The following is a 6,000-nucleotide window of genomic DNA, read 5'->3' as shown; positions in this document are numbered from 1 at the left end:
CGCATGTGCGCCCGGGGGGGGGGGGGTTGGGGGGGCGAACATTTTTGTTGTAAAACTAAGGGGGGCCCAGCAAAAAAAGTTTGGGAACCACTGTCTTACGCTAATACACTTTGAAAGCTACTAAGCTACTTAATGCTAATTATAAACCTTGTGTAATTGTTGAAGTTGTTATACACGTGTGTTACGCAGGGGAGGCGTAACACATGCAACTCAAGAAACTCGGTACAAGTGTTATAAACTGAAACAAGTTTAATGGCAGCTTTCTCACAAAAACAATAACCCAAATTCATACAACAAATGTGGGGGAGAAAGGGGCAGTTAGGTTGTGCCAAAAAAAAAAAACCACCAAAAAGGACAAAACCAAAACTTAGCTGAGCTCTTACCCTAGAAAAACAAAAAGAGGGGGGGGGGGGGGGGGGGGCCCTAATCCTCAAATCAAAACAAGCTCAAAAATTACATGGGTGGCACCAATCTACTTACCTAATGTTTCTAACAGAAAAGATTCTAGGTGAGTAAGTGTATTGGGTCCCCAGACTAACCTAGTCCTCTTTACTCCCACCACAACCTTCAAACAAAAGAAATACACCAGAGGAGCTCTACACATGTGCCAAATAATTCTAAGCAAGGAAGAGAGCCCTGCGCCCAGCCACAGGTGAGCCTCCTTATCAAGGTGTGCACTCCTGGGTTGTCCCATCAAAGCCTCCTTCCTCTAATTAGCTGGAGATCCCCAAATTGACACCAGCCTGCAGTCTGTGTACCTGAGGAAATGGCAAGACAAAGGAGAGGGAAAGAAAACATGCAGCCTGCAGACACGTATCAACATGAATGTTGAATTTGGTTTCCTTCTGTAATCTCTGTGCTAGAATTATGTTTGGGCGTGTTGAATGTTTGACGCGTGCTGTACTGATAGTTGCTTTATGTATCATTACTACAGACCACAGCTGAATAAATCAACCGAACTTGGAAGCTGCCTCCGTGTTCTTTAGCTGGAACACAACCACCATACCTTGCCACTCTAAATCAGCTAAACTCCTGGAATCAACATTCTCTCCATTTTATGGTCCTTCGAGCTGGATTAGAGTACTAATCAAGGTATGGAACAGACAAATGTCCAGGCTGAATCAGCACCCCCACATGTTTTGCAGAGAGAGCGACGGCCACCTGCTTCCTTGACTGATTATGTGGTTTCAACACTCCCTCTTGAAGGACAATCCCAAACCACACAACTGGCTACCGCTTCCCAGTGTTTACATAGTGGTAAAACACGCTCATCCCAGAGGAGCTCCAACTCCAGGTCCACAAGGGTATTACGCTCTTGGATAAGATTCCCTACCAATGTTTTATCAGACCTGGAAACAGCCCAGCTCAGCGAGTAAAGCAGATGGGACTTGAGGAATTGCAACAGCACCTAGAAGAGGATCAACAAGTTGAATATGAATGTCAACGACTTCAAGCCCAAGTCAGAGAGGCCCAACAGCTACAGGAGGAAGCCATTAGAACCCAAGTGTCATTGACCAGACAACTGGAGAGGCCGCGACAGCTAAAGAAGAGGGTAAACGAGTTGGAAATAGCCAAGATGGTTACTTCTCTCCTTAAAGAGAAAGCACAAGAACCCAGTGGTTCCAGAGTCTCACCATGCCCATCGGAGGATAGTAATTCGAGCACCCATGCAGCTCTATCTTCAGTCGGTCCCGTGGGTCAGCCTCCAGTACAACTGGTCACTCCGCCCTCAACACTTACTGTGGCTCAGCCTCCAGCGCCCTCGGTACCTCCACCTCCAGTAACCATTGCCTCACATCCATTGCGATCTCAATGCATGCCCTAAGTGCTGCACCCAACTGTTCCAGCTGGATCTTTCTTTCGCATCTGATACCTCTTACCATGTATCTACTCCATTCGCAGTTCAGCCAGCGCAGTATGCCCGTGCAGCCTTCACCAACCCTGCCAAAGCAGAGTTTTCCTGCTTAGGATCCTGTTATCCTTTATTTCAAAAATTCTTGAAAAAGTTGTCGCCTCCCAGCTTCACTTACACCTCAGTAACCATAATCTCTATGAACAATTTCAATCTGGTTTCCACCCCAATCATAGCACAGAAACTGCTTTGTTAAAGATTACCAATGACCTTCTGATGGCAGCTGATTCTGGTCTCCTATCCATCCTCATTCTTTTTGATCTGCGGCGTTTAATACCAATTCTCACAATATCCTCCTGAACTGGTTAGCATCCATTGGCATTAGTCACACCCCCCCCTTACCTGGTTCACCTCCTATCTCTCAGACCGCACTCAGTTTATCCAATTTAAATCCCACTCTTCAAGTCTCCATCCTGTTTCTGCTGGTGTGCCCCAGGGTTCAGTATAAGGGCCTCTTTTATTCATTATCTACATGCTCCCTCTTGGTCATATATTCCGAAAATATAATATAAATTTTCACTGTTATGCCGATGACACCCAGCTCTACATTTCTTCTAAACCCAATTCATCCCTCCCACCTCCCTCCCTCTCAAACTGTCTTATCGAGATCAGATCATGGTTCTCCTCCAATTTTCTTAACCTTAACAGTAATAAAACAGAGGTTTTACTTGTTGGTATAGCCTCTATCTTATCCAAATCCCACAGCTTTTCCATTAACATTCCCTCCCCTCAGGTTAAGAGTTTGGGTGTCATACTTGATAATACTCTTTCATTCCAGTCTCACATTAATTACATAACCCGGTCTGCATACTTCCAATTACGTAATATTAACCGACTCCGTCCTTTCCTTACTCCCCATGCTGCTGCCATCCTTATCCATAGTCTTATTACGTCCCGTATTGATTACTGCAATTCCCTCTTATTTGGTCTCCCTAAAAGGTTCCTTCATAAACTCCAACTTCTTCAAAATTCTCCAGCTCGGGTCAAAATTTTTACTCCGTCAAGAGCTCATATCACCCCAGTTCTTCAGCAGCTTCACTGGTTGCCCATAAAAGCCAGGATAAACTTTAAAATCTTACTTCTCACGTACAAGTGTATCCATAAATCTGCTCCTTCCTATTTGTGTGACCTGCTCCATATCACCACTGTTTCCCGCCCTCTCAGATCCTCATCTGCTATTCATCTTACTGTTCCGTCCTCACGCCTTATCATTATGGGGATCAGAGCCTTGAGTCGCTCTGCTCCTCGGGTCTGGAACTCTCTTCCTCCAGCCATAAGAAATATAGACTCTCTTCCCGCATTTAAGTCACAGCTCAAAACACATCTGTTCAAACTGGCTTATTCGCTTTAGTGCTGATTTTATCTGTTGTCAAGTTCTGTTCTGTTTTCCAATTTTTAACTTATTTTATGTATTTTATCACTATTGCTTCTTTTATTCATTTTGTTCTTTTGTAAAGTGACCCTGGGTTTTTTGAAAGGCGCCCTTAAATAAAATTCATTATTATCATTATTATTATTATTATTATTATTATTATTATTATTATTACTATTATTATCATTATTATTATTATCCTGCACTACAGCCCTGACTAAGTCCGAGCTACATCAACTACCGACAACTAATGCATACCCTTTCCTCACCACAGGGTATGGCATTCACAAACCTATGGTTCCTTCCTTTGACAGTGGCCGAGAAAGTGATTTTGCCTTATTGAAAATGGCCCTTGACAACCTGTTGAACAGTCATCCACACCTGAATGAGCAGTACACATCAAGTGCTGTTTGGACACCTACAGCCACCTAGTGCACTCCAGCTAGCTAAGGCATACATGCACGACCCAACGCCATACACCACGGTCATGCACACCCTGCAGGATAAGTATGGACAACCCCGTCGGCTCATCCAAAGTGAACTGGGCACAATTCTGAATGCTCCAGCTATCAAATTCGGCAACTCAGAAGCCTTTGATGCAATAATCTAATTGATCTTTCTGAGTTAACTTCAATAATTAATTCCTCCAAACCATCAACGTGTCTTTTAGACCCCATTCCTACAAAACTGCTCAAAGAAGTCCTGCCATTAATTAATTCTTCAATCTTAAATATGATCAACCTATCTCTAATAATCGGCTATGTACCACAGGCCTTCAAGCTGGCTGTAGTTAAACCTTTACTTAAAAAGCCATCTTTAGACCCAGCAGTCTTAGCTAATTATAGGCCAATCTCCAACCTTCCTTTCATATCAAACATCCTTGAAAGAGTAGTTGTCAAACAGCTAACAGATCATCTGCAGAGGAATGGCTTATTTGAAGAGTTTCAGTCAGGTTTCAGAGCTCATCACAGCACAGAAACAGCTTTAGTGAAGGTTACAAATGATCTTCTTATGGCCTCTGACAGTGGACTCATCTCTGTGCTTGTCCTGCTAGACCTCAGTGCTGCGTTCGATACTGTTGACCATAATATCCTATTAGAGCGATTAGAACATGCTGTAGGTATTACAGGTACTGCACTGCAGTGGTTTGTATCATATCTATCTAATAGACTCCAATTTGTACATGTAAATGGAGAGTCCTCTTCACACACTAAGGTCAATTATGGTGTTCCACAGGGTTCAGTGCTAGGACCAATTCTATTTACATTATACATGCGTCCCTTAGGCAGCATCATTAGAAGACATAGCATAAATTTTCACTGCTATGCAGATGACACGCAGCTCTATCTGTCCATGAAGCCAGGTAACACACACCAATTAGTTAAACTGCAGGAATGTCTTAAAGACATAAAGACCTGGATGGCCGCTAACTTTCTGCTTCTTAATTCAGATCAAACTGAGGTTATTGTACTCGGCCCTGAAAATCTTAGAAATATGGTATCTAAGCAGATTCTTACTCTGGATGGCATTACCTTGGCCTCCAGTAATGCTGTGAGGAACCTTGGAGTCATTTTTGACCAGGACATGTCCTTCAATGCACATATTAAACAAATATGTAAGACTGCTTTCTTCCATTTGTGCAACATCTCTAAAGTTAGAAATATCCTGTCTCAGAGTGATGCTGAAAAACTAGTTCATGCATTCATCACTTCCAGGCTGGACTACTGTAATTCATTATTATCAGGATGTCCTAAAAACTCGCTGAAAAGCCTTCAGCTGATCCAAAATGCTGCAGCAAGAGTCCTGACAGGGACTAGAAAGAGAGAGCAGATTTCTCCTGTTTTGGCTTCCCTTCATTGGCTTCCTGTTAAATCCAGAATTCAAAATCCTGCTCCTCACATACAAGGTCTTAAATAATCAGGCCCCATCTTATCTTAATGACCTTGTAGTACCATATCCCCCTATTAGAGCACTTCGCTCTCACACTGCAGGCCTACTTGTTGTTCCTAGAGTATTTAAAAGTAGAATGGGAGGCAGAGCCTTCAGTTTTCAGGCCCCTCTTCTGTGGAACCAGCTTCCAGTTTGGATTCAGGAGACAGACACTATCTCTACTTTCAAGATTAGGCTTCAAACTTTCCTTTTTGCTAAAGCATATAGTTAGGGCTGGACCAGGTGACCCTGAATCCTCCCTTAGTTATGCTGCAATAGACGTAGGCTGCCGGGGATTCCCATGATGCATTGAGTTTTTCCTTTCCAGTCACCTTTCTCACTCACTATGTGTTAATAGACCTCTCTGCATTAAATCATATCTGTTATTAATCTCTGCCTCTCTTCCACAGCATGTCTTTATCCTGTTTTCCTTCTTTCACCCCAACCTTCTTCCTCACTTCCCAGGAAACCCCCAGCTCCCAAGGAAGTTCTGGAAGCCCGACCAAAGTCCTCATCTAAAACTAAACCACATTGCCCCCGCTGCGACAATAAGGAGCATTTCCTAAACGCTTGCGTAGAGTTTAAGAAACTGACCATGGGCCAGATGGTGAGGTGGTTAACTAATGAACAACGCTGCTGGAAATGTGGAAGAACTCACCAGCCAGAGGTTTGCACCCTCAAACAACCTTGTAATGCCTGCAGAGAGCAACACCTGACGGTACTGCATGATGCAGTCCAGCAAATCCAGAGGAGTGTGCTCATGATGACTGCTCTGACTACAACGGTG

The sequence above is a fragment of the Oreochromis niloticus genome, linkage group LG6 (genome assembly GCF_001858045.2).
Source record: "Oreochromis niloticus isolate F11D_XX linkage group LG6, O_niloticus_UMD_NMBU, whole genome shotgun sequence".
Classification (NCBI taxonomy): domain Eukaryota; kingdom Metazoa; phylum Chordata; class Actinopteri; order Cichliformes; family Cichlidae; genus Oreochromis; species Oreochromis niloticus.
This window is presented reverse-complemented; position numbering follows the sequence as displayed.